General features: G+C 32.8%; 1 protein-coding gene across 1 annotated transcript in view; it reads left to right on the forward strand.

Moving 5' to 3' along the window:
• Positions 1 to 1,859: 1,859 nt before the first annotated feature.
• LOC124356742 (cardioacceleratory peptide receptor-like) overlaps positions 1,860 to 22,358 on the forward strand; it is a 223,180-nt gene continuing 202,681 nt past the window's right edge. The window contains exon 1 of the mRNA XM_046807929.1: positions 1,860 to 1,921. The gene's annotated coding sequence lies outside the window, so the exon portion shown is untranslated. The remainder of the gene's footprint in view (positions 1,922 to 22,358) is intronic.

The raw sequence follows: 22,358 nt of genomic DNA on the forward strand, positions 1-22,358 counted from the left end.
AGGAAAGTAGTCACATGATAAGTCGTCAACATGCTTAATGTGATATCTCACTTGGAATGAACACCTCACAGTTGAATGTAGAATTCAAAGTTCTCTCTATACATGTCGGGATTCAAAGGAAAGTAGTCACATGATAAGTCGTCAACATGCTTAATGTGATAACTCAATTTAAGTCCAGGACTTTCGGGATTGGTTTAGATCGATTCGCTATTTCAAAACTATATAATATTTTTCTGAAATTATACGCTGAAAATATAATTAATATGCATCGTTTTAAAAGTGGGTACAGTTTGTTTAATATTAAACAAGTTTTTATATTTTATGTTTTTTTTATTATTGTGATGTTAAAAATTTAGATGGTTTCCATTAAACTATCCAGCTAATTATGATTCGGGGGTTGGCAAAACTGCTTTTCTGCCCTGTATGTCCGCATAATGTGTCGAAAAAGAATTTAAGAATAATCTAAAACGAGAAGTTCCATTTCTATAGAAGGGCTACAATAAGATAGGTTTTTGCTGAGCGTTAGTGAATCCCAAATTTGTACAAATATATCTTGAGAGTGAATTGAAATTTTGCTATTACTCAGGAGGCTAGCAAAATTTATCCTTTATTTGTTTATCTGCTTTCTTCCAGTGTTCCGCAATACAACTTGAGGAAAATTGAGCTCTAGACTTTTTCATCAAACTTCATTCCATCGTAGACAATGGTTATTGTTCACGTTCCTGTACAGGATTTGGGTAAGCGTTAGTCAACCTAATAAAGCTCTAGACTTTTGCATTAAACTTCATACGTACGTAGAAAATACAGAGTTAGATTGTTATACATATCCCTTCATGGAATTTTGGTAATTCGTTAGTCAAGCGAATTGAGCTGTAGACTTGAAATTATTCATGAAACTTCAGCAATGTGCATTACGTACGTGACTTGTGGGTTTGCGTACCTTGTCATATTAAAACCACACGTCTATCCTTTGTCCTCATCTTTTTATCGTGATAAGTGTTCTATTAATGAGAAATGCTTAGAGCTTAGAAGACATTAACACTTAGCGTATTATTAAGTATAAGGAACATAGAATCAAATCATATAAAAATGGGATTTCTTAGATCGAGAACCAAAACTCAGAATTGAGGAAAATGTTAGTAACAGATCGCATTAATTCTTTTTATATTTCACGAGTAAATTTTTATTCACAAGAATAAAAACTTACTCATGAAATATCAAAAGGAGTTAATGGGATTGAACCTTTGATTTTTAAGGCTGTTACTATAGTAAGCACTCTCAGCCGAACCCATTGTGAATTTATAACTTATCATAAAGTTTACTTTGAAATAAAACTGTTTGTGAAACAGAGTATTTACTTAAGTGATAAATAATTTTCCTGCTATAAGTATTATTATTTCTGCAAGCATGGGAAAGGAAAAGATATTACCTTAATCTTGTAGGCTAGGAAGAACAATTCAAAGTCATGATCCTAAGTTTTATAGTCTTTCTTTCTTCCATGAAAACTGAGGCAAAATCAAATTAATTTTACATGTTCTGATAACGATTAATCTTTTACAAATACTGTCCTGTGCGTTGAGTAAAAAGGTTAGGATTTCCAAAAGAAAGATTTAACTGCCAACTCATTAAATATTTGCCAAAAAATTTGCGAAATCGCTTCTCGGGCAAGCTGTTAGCTCAGTAGGAGCGATAAAATTAAATGGGCCGGAATAACATAGTGAGGCGACCCCACATAATTCTAGGCCGGGTTGATACATGAAGAAGGAGCAAGGATTCTTGGGGTAGTCCCGTGGGGCGGGTGCGAGGCGGGGGCGGCACGGGCGGGGGTGTGAGGCGCGAGGTGCGAGCGCGGAGACATCAAGTCCAAATCTCGCCAGTGCGGCCCCGACTTTGGCCCCGTCCACTCGCTACGCTCTCACAGGTCTGTGCTCTCCTCTTCTATAACTCGTACAACACGCTAGGATCTTTTAACTCCTGTATTCATTAGCCTATAGTCTACCATTGGGGTTGGTGTTATAATACCATTCATTATGCTATAACATAGTTTATAATAAAACTCTACGTTAACTTAAAAATATTTCTTTATACATTTATATCTATATTATAATAAATTATGGATATAAACAAACACTAAATATTCCTTAATAAGTATTTTTTTAAAGTTTGCAATTAGTTCTGAACTTTCTAAACAGTAAATTTGAAACGTGAGTAATAAATTAACGTTACATCATTAAAGATACGTATCAAATAGTGGTTTGGTATTTTAAACTGGAAGATTTATTTTGTGAAACACAGCTGCAGGAAGATGGTATAAACTAAGATGCTTTGCATTAAACAACCGTAAAACCCCTGCATAAGTGCAGTTACTGACACGATATAGTGATAATCTAGTATGGGCCGTAAATATAGACTGCTTTTACAAAAGCCGTAAAATACTTTTGCAGTTTACTTCCTTTTACTACGCAAAAACATGTTGCTTGGTGTGAAGATACTGGGTAATTAATTGTCTTGTTCCTTAAGGAATTTTATAACAAAATGCAATAGTGCACATTGTTTTATATACAATGTGAACTAATATAAAATAGTGGTAAGTGTAATCTTCGGTAAAATAGGTCGAGTTTATATCGTCTCTGATCAACTCGTATCTTCATGCAAATATCACACAATTAGGTAAAGAGAACTTAGATTGCAGAGAATTTTCATAAAAATTAAAATAGGAACTTGAGTTTTTATGCTATTTCTTACTGAAAAAGTGTAGTATTCAGTATTATGAAAAACAGAACGTTTAATTTCTTGGGAAGAACGTTTAAAGGTGTGGAGACCCTAACGAGACATTCCTGATAGCTGTGAAGAATCCCACAACGAGGTTAAGAGCTAATGAAATTCATAGAAAACCTAGTAATCTTCCACTATTAAGACATAATGGCTCGAAAAAGCCAGTTAACAGGTTGTAAAAGCTCGCCCGTGGCCTGCTTGCAGTGTATAATTGCACGCAAGACCGCCGATTATTGCGGGCAAAATAGCAAATAATAAGGTGGCGAAAATGTTGAACAAAGTCGCTGAATTCCTATACCTGTTATTTTAGGCTGGTGGTGATACGCGAGGCAGTAAAACATGTAAATAGTTCGGTCGAGTATCGTTTAGATTTGCAAATTAGCGCTCGTCCAGATTTCAGTTTTGCAGCCACAAAAGCAAGAGAGGGAGCTAATAGTTATTAGACTGTAGAGCTTTAAAACAGAGTCCTTAATAATATCTAGGAAACATACCACCGTGTACACGCTAATATTCGTGAATAATATTATGTTAAGTAAAACTTTGATCTACATTGGCTTACTTTAGAATAGCACCCTTATCAAGTACACGCTAGTGGCTCCAAAGCGTTTAAATTAAGAAAATCTAAATAAAGAACTAAAAATTATGCTTGAAACAATATCTGGTGGAAGACTTTATGTTAAGGTCACAATAACATCTAACCTAACATAATAAGCTGCAAGCTATCGTAAACTGAAATGTGTCTTTTATTATTTGCGTTCTTCCCTGCAGTCACTCTTTGTTGTCATTTCGTAAAACTTACTATTGTTGTTCTGTTTATTAGAAATTGTCTGAGACACTGGAATGTGGCGGACATGTAGGATTACTGTTACTATATTATTGGGAAATTGTACATTATTTGATTTAAACTTACTGTTACCTTGCTCTTAACCCAACTATGATTCGGCGTTAGTAACAATAGTGCAGGTGCTAAAACATTTAATTGACAGCCAAAAAAATGTATATAACCGGGTTGAAGGAGTTTTAAATAATGACTGTTTTGATCACTGATATAATTATACTACGTAAAATTTATTACTAACGGTGGAATACGATATGGAATGAGAAAGGGATTATGGCAACATCGTTAAGTGTTACAAAATAATCAAGATGTTTTGAGAAAAGATATCTTCTTTCTTGTCAAATTTTGTAATAAAAGGATGAGCATGTCAAAAAAAATAGCATGGTCTGTTGTCTTTGGCTTTGATGCGTTCATCGCCATGTAGTTATATTGCTTACTTTGTTTTAAGACTTTAATCCTGAAGAAGAGAGTGGATACCATTTTTCGAAGTGTCCTATTCCTGTTATTGTAACATATAACGATGGAAAATGTAAAACATTCTGTTATTCTTTATACTTTTTATTGCTAATTATTGGAAAAAGTTGACAAATTTTCAGAAGTTTATGTTTGAGGTTATGATATACATTATGCGTATTGAAGTTTTACTAAGCGTAGCCTGTTATTATGTAGGTGATACTTTCTATACATTTTTCATTCGACAGATTTAGTTACAAAGGACCGAAGCTGAACGATATATTTTTGATTAGAAACTGTTCCCATGGAATAGGCGAAAGAAACCAAAATTTAATACATACATAACCGTAAAACAGCCATAGTAACACGTCTTGTTTTACCACTGCTGATATCGTTTACGAAGCTTTTAATTTTTTTTTGAAGAACAATCTATTAACAATCTACTACCATTCTAGTCAAGTGAAAGTTGGTATATGACCTAGTCTTGAATTTTGTCAAGTGTGTTTATAAAAGTTATAGTATATATTATAGTTATAGTTCAAAAAAGAATTTCAAATATTTCCTCTTTTATATTAATCATACACTAGCTCAAAGTTGTATACAGGTCACCTTTATAAACTGTTAACTAATGGTTTATATCGTAAATTAACACAGTGAATATTTTTTCTTTAGTGTAAACGTTTAATAAATTCAAACATTTCATAGCACAGTTCTGGTTGATATGGTTTAAGAACCAAATAATAACCATTCTATCTGGTTTGATTGGAATCTAGTTGTAACTACAGTACTATCTTTTTTGAAGCGATCGGTTGCTAATTTGCTATAAAATGGGTCATAAGTTAGATCGATTGTACCTGGAAATGAGTTATAATATACTTAATATAAATATACTTAAATACATTTTAAAATATGTGGGAACGATAATTTGCAGTTTTAATTACATAAGAAGAATACTTGTGGTATGTATACTGTAACATCCTAGCGAAAAATCTTTTTTGGAAGGGACCGCCTACCACCTTGAAAATTTAATTCACTGGAATATCTAATCAATGGTTGAATAAGAACAATCGCTGTACCTATGTTGGTGTTTATCAGTTACGGTAGATAATGTGTTTACAAATCGGCGTTATAACGCTTAAGTAAGTGTGAAAGCTTATATTGTTATATATAAACTAGCCAAAGGGGGAGTTAGAGATAAAGTTGATTGTAATAAAAATCGGTTGTTATATGCAGTATTTTTAAACTACCTAAGTTTTATATGAGGTTAAGGTCTTTCAGAAAATCTTTTTTTTGTTAAAACACTAATTGAGAGTTATTGAATAAATGAATTTTATTTCCCATAAATTATTACATAAATACATGCATGAAAAAGGCGAGAAATATACTGGCCACTTTAACCAGTAGTGTGGCCAGTTGTAAAAATAAATAATATAGTTTTTACATGTGAAACAGAGTCTAGCATTATAATAATTTACTTAGTATTTCGCCAACCGCAACATCTGAGGGTTTCAAAACACACACACACACACACACACACACACACACACACACACACACACACACACACACACACACACACACACACACACACACACACACACACACACGCACACACGCACACACGCACACGCACGCACGCACACACACACATATATACATATATATATACATACACATACATACCTACATATTAGTGAAAATAAATAGTATAAATGATTTTTTAAATAATAGAAAGAGATAAAGTAACCAAAATGACAAAATTATGCATAAATAGGCACACACACATGCATACATATACATCCACATATATACTTATTTTAAGTCTAGTTTAAAGACTTTAAACTGTTAAATACAGTAAAGACTATCTGTATTACTTGATATTAAATTGTAACTATTTATTTGATGGGTTAAATAATGATCATTCCTCAACGCTGAGACGGACTTGATGTGAAATGGACTTCATCCATTTCATCCAACGATGATGCTCTCTTGGCGAGTAAATTAGTATGATCAACGATTATGTTTTGTTGTAAATCTTACAAACGGTGTTTATTTACATGTAGTTCTAGACTCTATTTTTTGGGTTTATTTACTTTATTTCAGCTCCAATGCTAGCTTACCTACATTTTATTGCCCGACTAAACAGGACATCACCCTCATAATGTCCGATGAGGGCCTCATTTTACCATATACAGTTTTAGCATAACATCCGGAGTCTTACTGGAATTACTTTGGTACATAACAAAGGACATACATATTAGCATGATTCAGAATTTGGAATACTTAACTGCCATGAAACATAAATTTACAAATAACGCTATGATCGTTGCTATCCTTAATTAGCTAAGAAAATTTAAAAATTAGTTAAAACTTCGATCATTAATTCCCTTTTTAGGCTGACGCAACCTCTTATAATCCTAATACTAATAATATTATAAATGAAAAAGTGCCTTTGTTTTTTTCTCTCTTTCATGCGTGAACTAAAGGCTCATGAATAAAGGCCTTTTTATTTATTTATTTAACTACTCAACCGATTGTGCTGAAGTTTTACATGGAAATTCTTACGGTTCCTGGGATGAACATAGACCTATTCTTATTTCGAAAATCCCTCCGGGGTACGCCCCACCGGTATTTAAAATTGTAAAAACTCTCATCTTAGTCTCTAAAGCTGTGAAATATTAATTTAAGGAACTTGCCAAATGTAATCAACTTTTCTGTGTAAACATTGTTTATTATGTATTTTCAATTTCTTAGTTAAATATATAGTGAGTAAGAATAATCATGATTTTTCACTCCTTTTGAAGCAGTCGGCAAGATCTATGCTGGATGTACCAATTCGAGCTCTAAATGTTAAAAAATATTAACAATGTTTTTCAGTTTATAAAGAAAGAAAACGCTTAGTGCCATTGTTAATGTAGTTTTAACTGTACATTTTTTAAAGTCAAATGTTAAGTATTAAATATAAAAGACAATGTTACTACCTAATTTTTATTATGCATTTAAAAACTGATCAAAACCCATCTTAGTTAACTTTTGACGAAAGTAAAGCTTCTCAGAGCTGTATATGTTTATAGTTATGTATTTTCTTAATCGGGAAAATAGGTCAAATCAGCTATGGAACAACAAATACTAACATCGAAGTACATTGCAATAACCATAAATATACACTTTTTAACATACTTTCTTGATCGTGAGAAGAAGGTAAACTCAACATAGGCGTCACAAATATAATTCATTCAAACCAAAAGTGCTCATACAGGTAAAAAACCTACGAAAGTACGAGCGAACCGCGAGAAACTCCTTTTTTCTTTATCAAAAAGAATGGTTGACTCCTTTTAAGCATTATTCTGCCCAACCACATAGGGCAGTGACGTGTGCGAGGATCATATCAAACAGAATACGAAGGAGAGACGGTACAAGGTCGATGGTACTGATAAAAAGTTCTATGGTCACAGACTGGATTTCAACCTGCGTTATCTCTAACTCAGATCCATTTGATGCCTTCACTCCTTCCTGCCAACCTGAGGTTGACTCGCGAAGCGGGCAGGTGTGTCTCCAAAATAGACTTAATCTTCTGTCTTATATATCACACTTTTTGTACTTATAAAATACCCAATTTTCACACAACAATAAGTTTAATCGTTCAATGTGTGTTGACCTGACAGGTCCTTATTAAAAAAACTCATGTAGTCCACAAACGTAAAGTATAAATTTTGGGGTTTTTTACTAATACTACTATTACTAATACTCTAACATTTTTCTCATGATTACTTCATAACCTGTTTACAGGTTATTGAAGAATTCAGTTATGAATTTAAACTATCATACATGAATTCGTTATTCAGTTTCATTAACTTGCGTAGTGGTGGACTTAGACTTTAATTTTCACCTAAAATTATAAATGTTACTAAATTATATTAAGTTAGTATTATAAATAACAAATCTACAGATTAATTATACACAATAAATGTTTACACCTCATTGATACATTTTCTTTATAATTACAAACAACAGTAAAATGTAAGGAAATGATAAAAGTATTAATTATCAAAAAAACGTTGAGTATAAATTTTGGAATTTTGTACTAATACCCTTACATTTTTTTCTCATGATTACTTCATAACCTGTTTACAGGTTATTGAAGAATTCAGTTATGGATTTAATCCATCATCCTTGAATTCGTTATTCAGAATCATTAACTTGTGTAGTGATGGACTTATCAAAATTTATAAACATTACTATACTATTAATTTAAACAAACTCTCCAATAATATAAGTTTTATTTTTGTGAGGCCTTTTGTACTCAATGAGAACATCTTCGGACCCACACAACTGAATACAAGTAATAATTACAATAATAAAATAAACAATTTTGTACTAAATAAAAACATATGTCATTAAAAATACAAAGAGATAATATTATATGACAGCACAGTATGTTATATGTATATATATAAAAAATAAAGTTGATATTTAGTTAGATCAAATAAAGTAACGGTGAATTTTGAAAAGGCCCAGGTTCGTTGTTTACCAGATTATTTATATATTATATATTCATATATTACCAGATTATATTATTGGAGAGTTTGTTTAAATTAATATATAATTTCCAATAAGAAAAGAGCTTCAAGAATGTATTACTATACTACATAAATGTTTACTCTTTATTGATAAATTTTCTTTACAATTACAATCAACAGTAAAATGTAAAGAAATGATAAAATTATATTTTTAACTCATAACATTGTGCACAATCCAGATAGATTTATTGAAACTAAACTTGTGGGAAACATTTAATTTAGTGACAAAACACAATACTAGGTAAATTGGAAGAAATATTAACAAAACAACAATTTATATTTGCGCCTGACTGAAAAGGACATCGTGTGTTGGGTTCGTGACTTGGAAAGAATCAAGTTGTCGAGTTGTAAATCAGAACGGCAGAAAGAATATTGAATTACTGAACTGTGCAAACAATACATTATTGGCTGCTTGTGTACAATTCTGGGACTAATTGCCTTGGACGTTTTCTTTTGAAGGCGATACCAAATACAACTTTCCTATAATTGGGTCAACTTCTTTGGATAGAAAAGTTTATTTTCATCATACTGAGAATGCAAATCGAAATATGACACAAGTACTGAACGTTAATTGTACAAACTAGGTTGCAATCAATGTTACTATAAAAGATTAGTATAGTTAAAAACTAGTTTTTATTTAGATCTCAGAAGTAATTTTCACTCTGCGATCTTTTCAAAAATGTTTCCGAACAATATGAAAGGAATTAAGAAATTGTCCATTGGTGTTGAAGAAAAAATGTAATGAGTTATAAACATCGTAGAAATAATTTCAAAATACTACAAAAATTATTTATAGTTAATATATAAAAAATATGCGTTTTTTAATTGTTATAAATTAAAATTATTTTCGACTAAATATATTTAACTGTAGGGAAACGGTTTTGTATCTGTAAAAGTGTTTTCGGGCAATGAAAAAGAAATGAAATTGTCCATTGGAGTTGAAGAAAAGCTGTAATGAATAATAAATTGTCGTAGAACTAATTTCAAAGTAGTACAATTATTATTTATAGTTAATATCTAAAGAATATGCATTTTTGAATTGTTATAAATTAAAATTGTGCTTGAACTGTATATATTAAACCGTAGGGAAACGGTTTTAAGTTTGTAAAGAGTATGAAAGTGGTTATAAACATATTTTATTCATAAAGTTTTTATTAATACATATTTGGTTTTGGAACGTGATATGGTTATAAAAATAGTCCACTGATTAAAAATAATAAAACTAAGGCATAAAGGTAATACAACTTTATTTTTTTTTAACGGATTGTTCTAAAGGATATAATAACGATGGTTTAGAATTTCACGAAATTTAACTGTATGCGTAGTCAGCTCAAAATTAGATTTTGAACATGCTAATTCATCATTGTGACATATCGAGACACATAGTTAAGTGTCTCCACTTACCCCTATACCATTTACTAGCTGTATCGGGCGTAGTGCAGTCAGACGGGACAGTATTTATGATAACAGTTTCACCCAATTACTCCAGGGCTCTTAGGATATCTCAGTGTCCAGGTAAGGATTACAGATAAAGCCCTTTTAGAGGACTGCAAGGGTTTGTACCAGCTCTAATGACGAGATGGGCACAGAGCTAGAGAAGGGAGATTTATTCCGATGACAATCATCGACATCCAAGAGAAATCCAGATTTCGAAATATGGGGTTTTATACATCCTATATTAAGGTTCATGAATTCAATTCCCAAAGAAAAAAAGTTTAAACGTTTTAATGTTTTATGAGTTTTATGAGTTCTTTTCTCATACGCTCATCTCAGGAAAATTAGAGTTTTTGGAGCGTTCCCAAAAACGTATGAATCCAGAAGTGTTCAAAACCATGACGAGGAATTTGAAGATGGAACACTGTATCAAATGGCACAATTAAGAGAGGGTATCTGTACCTTGGGGAATTACTTATAGGATCATCATGCTGACTATCTCAAGGAACCATTACCGCGTTCTTGCCTAGCATTTGAGGATTACGTGGAGGAGGAGGGGAGTGCGAGGGTTGCAGCTGTCATATAGTCTTCTCCTATGAAACAAACAAATCTTTAGTATGTAAATTACTAAAAACATGATAAATTAATTAATAATTCTTGTTTTCGAATATTTATATATTTATTTTACAGCAATTCTATTTCTGTTGTAACGTAGCTACAATAAAATGTTAAATAACAGTGCGGTATATTACGAGTGACTCATACAAATAAAACACAAGTTTTTACTTAGTTTGGGAATTAATGTCTAAGTATTATTTTATAAAGTTTTACAGCAACCTAATCAGTTTATTGTAGTATATTTTATTACACATAAAGAAACGCATGTAAACTAGATGTAAATTATTTTTGATGGAATAAATAAATAATTTTTTAACTTTGAGTTGAGTACTCCACATCTTCCTCGGGAATAAGTTATTGGAGTGTGTCATAATAGGCAGACAACGTCAGAAGGAGATTGCGGTACGTGCAGCTTCAGGGTTCAAGCCTGCGACCGGAACTGTGAAACGATGCATAAGACGAAATCCTCTATAAACGAATGCCTGCAGCGAACTTCATCGTGGAGTACGCTGACGATATCGTCACGGTCGTTACTGCGAGGAATTCTCGAAGAGTGGTCCTCGATTGAGTCATTATGGCCTGGTTTGGCAGCACGATTTGTCTCCAGCAAACCGAGCATGCCGATATTGTCTTTCTCACAGATGAAAGAAGAACACAGCCATTATTCCCAAGTGGACAGCAAATATTGTTGTGAAGTATCTCGGAGCTTGTTTACTTAACATTTTACATTTTGGGAGATTTTCTGACGCTGCAGCCGTGTGATGAAAAATATTAGCTGTGAAGAGTAAGCGGTGGCAGTTCTGGTCTATTACGTACTCCATGCTCATGTATAGGTGAGGATTATGAGCGGATGCGCTCCGGCAAGAATGCTACTGGCATAATAAGTCTTCAGTGTTCCCAGATAGAGCTAGTCCTTACTGGACAGTATCCAAACCAGCTGTTCATGTAATTGTGTGGATGGTTTCTGTTATCAATCTTTTGCTTTCTGCAGAAACAACAGATATCAATGCATTCATGTTTTCAACCTTACATGTCAAAGATGGATCTGCCATCTTATTTTTTTGCTGCAGAAGACGGAAAGAGGAAGCCACAAAGCGCAGGAAGTCGGGAGAGACTGAAGGCTAACTCTCGCGGGACTCTAGATTTTCCATTAAGTGGTCTCTAATCAATATGATTGGAACTGTGTCCCTGCATATAGTAACGATGCCGTCAATACAGAAAGAAGTCCAAAGTAATTACATGATAGAATTTTACACACAGCTTATCGTTCATCTTAAGAATCTCTGGATGAAGATCAAGAACCCAATGAAAGCATCTTTTCGTAGTAGTGTTATGACCTTTTAATCAACAACAACGATTTCCTTAATTAGCCCCCTATACAATGCACAATGCATTAGTAAAATGATGCAAACGAAGTTGTGAGTAATGGCATGTATAGTACGAGGGAATAATTAAATAATAAATATTGCTTTCCGGATGCTAAAATTATTCTTAAAACATTTTAATGAATTTTTGCTTATGATAGTAAAACGTTAGTAAATCCTTTATAAAGATATTCGTTGGAAACTGTGCCGAAAATTGGTAATAAACTCAGGAATTACTTGGTTGGAAAAATCACTAAATCAATATTTGGATTTAGGAGACGTCGGTATGTGAGTATTATAACAGGAATGACATTAACAACTGTGAATAGTTTCCAATTTAACAGTGTTCTCAAAACAAATAATGTACTACCAAAAATCAATCGAAAGTTTTAATAGAAGTATTTTGAAACTTAGCAGCGATGGGAGATGGAAAATTAGAATGGCAACCACATCTCAGGTCACCTGATTCATATATTTTTACCTACACTTGCAATAGGAACTGTAATGGTCGGGAAAGCTGGATAGAGGCGGGATGGAAAAGGAATAACAGACATGAGGCTGGTCAGGGATTATCTGAAGTTAGTGGGGATGAAGCGTATTGAGGATAATCGAAATTTCGAATTAGGCGGGCAGCCATTAAAAACTTGCTTCCGGTTGGTATTCGTATCTAAAAACCGATCAGCGGCACTACGAGCACACGTACTATAGCAAGTTCCAGCGTCTGATATTTATAACCTTAGAACATGAACTCTTTAGAATTAACTGAAAGCAAGCTAAAAGCACAAGAATATACACAGCATTAAGTCTAACTTTGTTACGTAAAAAAACTAAAAAATAATATCTATTTGTTAAAACGTACCGTACATGGCTTACACACAGTCTGGTTTATAGCAGAAGTCACCTCTGACGTGTCCGCTACCGTTACATTCACTAGACACATTTTGTAGTGAGGCAGTTTCATTTTAATAATTTAATAATTTATTATACAATTAATAAAAGGTTTTCCACATACCGTAGAGCAATGGTGGGAAGGGTTGATTCAACGAGAATATTAAGTTCAGCTCCAATTGACCTTCCACTTAGTGCGGCATCTAAAGTCTAACTGTAACAGATTTGACTCCTGGAATCTGGAATCAAGTAGCATCTGAAAAAAAATCCAAAACAGTCGGCGACGAAGAAGCTCAAAATGATCACTCTACATCCTTTTGCCATCAGAGACACCTGGACTACAAACAAATGTATCAAGATAAGGTAGTGTTCTCATTGAGAATGATGATGTAGAGAGTTCGTTTTGAGCTTCTTCATAGCCGACTGTTTTGGATTGTTTCAGATGGATTTTAATTCCAAAGTGCAGGAATTAAATCTGTCACATTGTTAAGTGGAAGGTGAACTGGAGATGAACTTAACATTCCTGTTAAAAGGTTTTAGTTTAACATATTGCACATTTGACTTAAATTTATACCGATAATATTTTTGAAAAAGACATTTATTCTTATAATAAACTTCGGATAACTTGGAAAATCGGATAACCGCATTCCAAAAATTCACGTTCCTAATGTACACGCAATACTTATACTGCATACTCATTAAAAACTCTAGATAACATAATGACTTATATAACACCGTGCATCCCTTGAAGTCTTTATAGTCATTTGGTTCATTTACTTAAATAAAAATACTGAGTCCAATTGTTATTCTTTTAATTATCTCCGAGATATAAAGGGCCAATTCTATGTTAAAAAAAACCAAGCAAACCATGCTCACTCAAATCCTATGCTTATTTTGGAGCATGGCAACTACTTTAAGAATTGTTGTACATTATCAAACACTTGTATTATTAGGAAGTAGACTATTATTACTGAAAGTTGTGAGCAAATCCTGCAAGTTATGAGTAAAATTGCGATAGCTTACGTATACAAATAGCGAAATAGTATAGATGTACTCTGCAGAGACAGAAATATGCTTGCTTCAGTGAGTTTGAAGATAAAAAAGAGTCTCTTAATACTTGTATCCCGGGGATGTGAATGTGCTTGCCTGGAATGATCCACTTGGCCTGTTAAAGGCGGATTAGAACGGCCAATAAATTAACAGTATCCGTCCGCGAACACGGGCACTCCTAATTTCCGTAGCAGGAAAGTAAAACAGCCTTGTTAATTTTTTATAGCAAAAAGTTAACCTGAGCCATAATTCAAATTAACAACATTCGACTAACTATATAAGACTTTTGCGGCTTGAGTAGATTTGTCGTTAATCGTAAAACGTGTTTTTCTTGATTCGTCAGGTATTTTTATTGGTACTTCTTAATTAAGTCTCTTATTACTTGAAAGTGTTATTTTGCTGTGGTTGCTTCTAAACCTGTAAACCTGTAAGTGAACATGTGAGTGTTAGTGTGCAACTTGTTTCTTATATTTGGAAAAGTTTGTATTTTTGATGGATGCTTATGAGATTAATGCTGTAAAAAGAAATGTATCGAATTCAATACATCAATATAGTATATTGTATTAATTTTGCACGAATATATTTATAAAATATTTCAATTTTAATTCGTTCTATGAATTAATATGCAAAAGTATAGTTTAGTACTGTTTTATAAACTTTTGCCTTCTACTGTTAAATATTACTTTATATTATATTTTATAGTCATATAAGTTATAATGTACAAAATTAATATACATACAATAAAAGTATACATGGTAAAAACTGTTCTTTAGACTGTTATTTCGTAGTTAACAGTTTAATTAAATGTACTATACTTGTATTTACTTTATATTATCCCACTTTATCCTAAACAAAATGTTAGAAACTGCTTTTGCCAAAATGTTCTTGTCCAGGAAAATTTCCATTCAGGAGTTATGGAAATAAGTTAGAAAAGGTTTTGGGCGTAGATTTCAGAAAATAAACGGATTATATGATTTCTTTAAATAGACATGTTTATCTTTATAAACAACTTATTGTTAAAATTATTTGTCTTAAATTATTTTATGTGAAATTGGTGCAAAGTTTTGTTTTTGTAACACATACTGTTACAGTCCTAAGAGGCTGTATTAAAATTTTATAAATACCAACCAATTTTACATTTTATAATAAAGCCATATATAACGTTACCTAAATAATTATAGACCAATTTTATGCATTAAATATACTCGCTGATGTCAAAAGCCCTAGAAAAGTTTAGAATCCTAAATTCATACGCCTGATGAGTAAAAGGGGTTAATTTAAATTTAAATTAAATAATTTAATGTATTCTAACGGAAAACATAGATAATGTTTTATTAGAGTTTGTATCCCAATCCAAGCTCTACAACAGTGTTATAGATAAACAATATATCTTGTAATTTTCTCTTAACTGCAGGGTCACTGATGAAGTTGATAATTCTGAACGGAACCAAATTGTCTAAAAGGCAAAGATTTGAAAACAAATGGTTTGTTCCTGAATAAAGCTTAGGACTTATTAGCGCGGGTCAACATTATGTAAATCCTGCGCCGAGCGCGATTCTGCGGCGTTCGACAGGCCACGTGGCTGGGCGGAAGCTGGGGGCCACCCACTGATTATGCTAGAACTATTTAAATTACACGAGTCCAGGAATAACCGTTCAAAACGTTTGGCTTAAGGCAAGGCTGCACTATAGTATCGACCCAAGCTTTGTTCTTATTGTCTTGAAACCCCATGGCTGGATTAAACGTGTTTTCAGATTTGCAAGGACGCACGATACCTGCCTTATACTCGTCAAATTTATTCATCTATTTATATTCCAGTCAAAACCTATTTGAAATGAAATGAAAATATCTTTATTTCTTCTATAACATCACACTTCATGCACCATATAAAATTGTATGAATAAACACGACCATCCTACACAGTTTTTATAGCCGGCAGTCAAACAAAATACACTATTATCAGTCACTAATTTTATGACATTGAGATTTGGTATTCGGCCTCTGTAGTGCTTTCACATGATTTCTTTACAAACTACTGTGGACAATCTTAAACCTTACTTATTAACATAACATTAAGCAATCAAAATATGAGTACTAGAAAAATTATACACGCATCAAATACTGCTACTTTCGTAGTTTATTTATTTATCTGTAACCAATGAAACCTAAATTTCCCTATACTCTATTTACAACCTTTAGAGCACTCAGAAATATTTTATTCAATTATATCTGTTAGTTGTTTGGTTTCCTCAGAGTTCATCGGCCATTCTTTCACATGAGCTTTAACTGTTTTATTAGATTTACACTTTTTATATCAATTGGTAACATATTAAAACACTTTGGGCCTAAAAAACAAAATGTTTTAAAGCTTGATCACTCTTTTTAGACTAATGTCACAAGAATTAGTTATATGATAACAGCGTGCATATATAGTTTTACATAGCCGACATTGATTGTTCCCATTATTTATTAATTACCACAGTACAATCTTACTAATTTTACTAATTAAAGTATAAACAAACAGTCATATGAATGAACGTCCACCTAGCGAGGTAAGTAAAAGCTTTACATATTCTTGTACCACAAAACCGAAAAAATATTTAAATAGCTATAATTTTAAATAGTTGCGTGACAATGGTTATGAGTCAGTCTTCCAAGTTGTAATCTTATGGGATGGAGAAAACACCTGCTGTGTTGGAAACGTTGTGTTTTGTAAGTAAGGCAGGAGAAAATTTTATTAGGTGAAAAATTGGCTTTACAGCACAGCCATCTGTGTTATACTGAAACCATAAAATGGCACAGCAATAAGATCTGACGGTTTCTGAAAACGGAGTGTTTACATTAGCAACGTCAGAATAACCAAAAAGTTGCTTTGATGAAATGAAATTTAATATCTTTTATTGCATCAGACATTTTATAGCGATGCATCGGAAACTTCATTTCTTACTGCCCATTTCGGTATAAAATATTCCTACTTTTAATGCATTCACTCACACATTCATACTTTCTAAAGTTATTGCAATACATAACTTATCTTTTAGACATTCTCATAGTACAATTTATCAGCAAACACCACGGGTGTTGACCCAAAAAGTTTTCGAAGGTACATTCGTTGAAAGATACATGAGCTCGACCACCGAGTCATAGCGCCTCAAACGAGCTTTAAACTTTGAGGGATTTGTCTGATCTTAGGCCTTCAGGAGGTTTATTGAGTATTATGACACCAGCTTCCGATGGCAGGCGTTCAAAAGCGGCAGCACAATAGTTACCTCACAAATTAAATAAAAGCTGTAAGAAAATATGTAACTCACAAATGACCTACTTCAAATCACCTTGTAACCATTAATAATCTAGATATAATATGAGCATGTTAATTTAATAAATTCAATACACCATATTTTCTGTGCCATAAAAATTCACCATGAAGAGAAACTAACACCTTTCCGGTACTTTGGAATTTTACCAGCTCCACAAAGGTGCTTGCGCCCAAACAACCTCTACTTTGGTACGAATGAACGATCACTTTCCCTAAAATACAGGCTTCAAGCGATCCGTGACCTTCTCAACCGGGCTGACCCGCTCGCGACTGTTGCCCAGGTATTCTCCTCTCTTGCACATGCACGCGCAGTCTTTGTTACAGGCTGACTGCACAGGCTTGGCCTTGTCTATTTTACACGTGACCATTGCAAGATGACAAATTATTTATTTACTTCCAATATTTTGGTATTATCGAGATCAAAAAAGGGATAACAAATCTCTTCCCCGGTTTGAAATTCCATATAAAATCGTTTAAAATTATCTTCTAAGTCTTCCGTAGAAAATGATCAATGATATTTACTTTTGGTATTATCCAGTTCAAAAATGGAATAAACTATCTCTTCCTCGGTTTGAAATTCCTTATGTCGTTTAGAATGTCGAAAATTGTCTTCTAAGTCTTCGGTAGAAAATGACCGGTGATACTTACAATGGTAAAACCACTTAAACATTTTCATTCTAAGGCATGATGAAATTACATACTTCTATGTCATATGTTTCTTTCTTTAGATGTAATAAAAACGGGATCTAAAGAAAGAACATAAAATTTTTTTAGGTATTAGCAAAACAGCTTATTGCGCTATTACTTAGTAGAAAATATATAGTATTTTAGAATTTAAATTCGATAAAACTATCAGTGAATATTATATGTATTATTTGTTGCTCAATAATTTCTTATAAATCATCAATAATGTGGCAATAATGAATTGAAAATAACGACTTTACTCAAAATTGAAAAACCAAAAAGTAAAGGAGCCACAGTTATTAAAAAAATAATGCACATATAAGTAATTGCTGCATATATTCCAACATGCGTGATATAGGCTACGTTTTTATTATTTTTATTTTGAAAAGTCCAAACTATTACATATAAAAAAGCGTTCAGGAATTTTTGACGTGACAACGTCTTAAATTAGGTTGCGGCTCGGAGTCACTCATGAAAAAGTGTAACGCCCGATAACGTTTACGATGCCCGTCCAGTGGGTCCGCCGCACGGGATCCGCACGGGATAAAGCAGATAACTGTGGGTCCGCCGCCGCACGGGATAAAGCAGATAACTATGTTTTATTCGTGAAAATGTGGAGTGCTTTAGATTCGTCATTTACAACAACTACAATAATAAAGGTAAATAATTGTACACTGATATTTCATTTATCGTAAACTACAGAGGGTGGCCAAATTATTAGACTAGAACTAGTTTTCGGGGAAAATTATTTTATTAAATCGTTTTTAAATATCTGTGTACATCAAATTGTATGACTAATCATTTGTGCGCATACCCCTTGTTCTTTATCAACATTTCAAAACTCTTTGGCATGCTATGGGCCAATTTTTCACAGTTCTTTTTGATTTCTTCATTGTGGTGCCACACTTTATTTAATAAAACATTCACGAGCCCTTGACGTGTGGTTTACCTTCTTCTTTAGCATTCTTTGCTTGACAACTGACCACAAATTATCAATTGGATTCATGTCAGGGCTGTTACCTGGTCAAGGGAGCACACTGATGTCTGATTCATGAGAAATCTTGTTACTGTCATAGCTTTATGGCATTGAGCACCACCATACTTAAAAATAAACTCCCCATTTGGAAACCAATCTTGAGTCTGTGGAATTAGTCTCCTTTGCAGCACATAAATATTTATGACTTACTTTTTCCCAATAATTTGTTGTCCAATGGTCTAAGCCTTTAACCCACTCTAAACGCTTCTTTGCCATGGTAGACGTGATCTTTCGCTTTTTTCCTTGATCTGCGAGCGTTGAGTCCTTCTGTGTTTAACAATCTTCTCACACTTCTAGGTGAAATATTGGCTCCATACTCGTTTATCTGGACAGCCATTTGTTTGTGGTATGTCTCCGGTTTGTTTTAACAATATTCTTTAGTTTCCTGAGCAATCTATCATCCCTTTTGGGCTTGCAGCCCCATTTTTCCAACTTGATGTGACTGATTACTTAGGTTTTTAATCCACAGGTTAACTTGATCCTACTTACTGATTTTTTAGAAGTACCCAACCTTTACGCTAGTTCAGTTTGTGAATAACACCTTTCTTTCAAAAGAATCTTTACTGAAGCTGTTTTCCTAGGAGATAAATCACAATTTTTTCCCATGACCGTTTTAAAAAGTGGCCTCACTCTTGAAGTATTCTTAAAATATTAAAAGCCAAAAAAACACACAAACTTTGACGGTTTTACGACCTTGAATCCACTACTAACACTGTTACCAGCTCATATCACAAGGAAACCCCACTAAAACAAGAATAACCAATATTAGATACATACAGAAGTTGGGTTTATGTTCAGTTGAAATTGCCTAAAAATCATCAGCTGATTTAAGTGCTACCAACTGGCTATGACACTAACTTCAATACCTCAAATAGAAATAAAAAGTTCTAATATAATGTAACGAATGCAAATATATGAAAAATAACAATATACTCCAAGATTATAAAGCATAGTACAAGATAACTTAAAATGTATAAAATTTGAATGTCTAGTCTAATAATTTGGCCACCCTCTGTATGATTGATTGATTAATTGTTAGATTGACACAAAAGTTGAGAAACTGAGTTTATAGGTTATGTCATACTATTGACAAATGTTGATAGTGTTAAGTAAATTATTAGTTTTAAATCACTCTGCAATCAATCGTAAATTCAGTCGATTGAGAAGAAACAGCGCGTATTGCTAGTCAAACATTTAAAATAACAAATTATAACCTCTAACCTGTCATAACAGTGCGACCAAACAAACGAACTAAACCGACCAATCACCACGCGCGGAGTTTAGAATTTAACTGTGTTTTAGCAAGAATTTCAAATTCCAATTTTAGTAAATGTTTTATTCAACTTTACCATTTACAATAACAAATTTTAATTAATTTCAAATTATGTACAATGTTTTAGTAAACAAAATATATTTCTATAGTTAAAATTTGTGAAATTCTTATTTTCATTCAATTCCTTCTTCCTATTGTGCAATTTAATAATATTCATATCAATAAATATTCTACCGAGAAAAAGACGTTGTCACGTAAAATCTTCGCCCGTAAAACCGACTTTATACAGGCAACCATAATTTTTTTTTGGTAAAATATATGTACACAAACCGACAAACCGAGTATCAAAGGAACTTACAGAACTTAAGGAAAGTGCACAGTAAAGAAATGGAACGACCTTTGCCGTTTACCCGGTTATGAAGATAACATTTGAGGTTAAGTTGAAATGTTCCATCTTTTCATGAAACCAACCTTTCCAATAAAATAACTTCCAATATGTTGGTTAGTTAGTGAAAAATATCATATGATGCACTTTTACAGTATAGTCAGTTTGTTTTATAAATGTATTTTTGTTGTTGGTGTATTCGTTACCATAATGGTTACCGATAGGGTTTTTTATCATTTTAGTGAGAAATTTCTATACATTTGACCTTTTAACCCGAAAGTAATAGAATTTTCTTTGAATAAAGAGGAAATTGAACCTATGTACCAATGTTCAAGTTTCTAGGACCTCTCTATAATATATCATTGCAGAAATGGATAGATAAACAGAGGGACAGTCAACGACATGATTTCAAGAAGGACAAGTGTCTGCAATAATTGCAAAGTTTCTTCCATGTAAATATTGAACAATAACATATGAAGATGAAGTATGAATTTTACATTAAAATGTTCCAACGTACCGCAACAGTTTCGTTTTTACATTCCTCACGGTTTTCCTAACACTAAGATTTTATGTATCAAATGACAAGTTGAAAGGTTTTATTATATTTTAGGAATAAAATAACGTTCAACATAAACGTTTACATTGTTATCTTCCCCTGAAATGGCACTCTCATCTCACATATCCGCAGTTAACCTTGTCCTAATGTATTTGCTGTGAGCGAAGTAAGGGAGTCTTAATGGTCTTATTGACGGCAACAGTTAAGCCACCGTGACTTCGCTAAGTACTGGCTAAGTTCTCGGTAAACCGTTAAGTGGTGAAGTTGTCTTAACGAGAGAAAACTGTGATAAGTGTAGCAAAAACAGTAGATAAGAGTTGTATTCAGTTGAAGGATTTACGTTCCTTAAACCAAATAATAGTGTTATTACAAGTTGTACACTACTAAATCTATATATATATATATATATATATATATATATATATATATATATATATATAAATGAATGTTTGTGTTTTTGTCCTTTATAGAATCAGAAACTATTTGACCGATCATTATGAAAATTTTTATGTATATGTATTTTTCCACGTAGAAGGTTTATATGCTATGCCCATTGATGTAACTCACCAACAGGAGGCGCTGCAAAATATATAAGTTATCAAAGCGCCTGCATATTATAAACTACAATTTCGAGATAGTTGTGTATAATAACCACACACTATGTGAAGGCGCTAAGTTCTTATGGATATTTGTCTCTCAAATGAATTTCTGTTTGGCCTTATAGCTTGAATGTTAGATCACTATTATTAAGTACATGTACGTGTACAATGGCTATAAACATACACTTTTGGCAGATTGTTTTGATAGTGTCAACAAGATAAACTCTACATCGGCGTTGACAATATAATTCACTTGAACCAGAAGTGCTCATACACGAGCAAAGCTTACAAAAAGCGTGCGAAGCCGCGGGGAACAGCTAGTTATTTATATAACAAACTGAAAGTTCAAACATTAACATAGAGTTAGAAAATAGGGGAAGTTTGCCATAGTTAATGTTACTTAATAAAAAATACACGTTTAAAGGATTGGAATATATCCTATTTGTAGCTGTAAATAGTATTAAACATACACAACTTCTTTAATTATTTTCGTGTTTGAAAGTAGAGAG

This window comes from Homalodisca vitripennis, chromosome 3 (assembly GCF_021130785.1).
Source record: "Homalodisca vitripennis isolate AUS2020 chromosome 3, UT_GWSS_2.1, whole genome shotgun sequence".
Taxonomy (NCBI): domain Eukaryota; kingdom Metazoa; phylum Arthropoda; class Insecta; order Hemiptera; family Cicadellidae; genus Homalodisca; species Homalodisca vitripennis.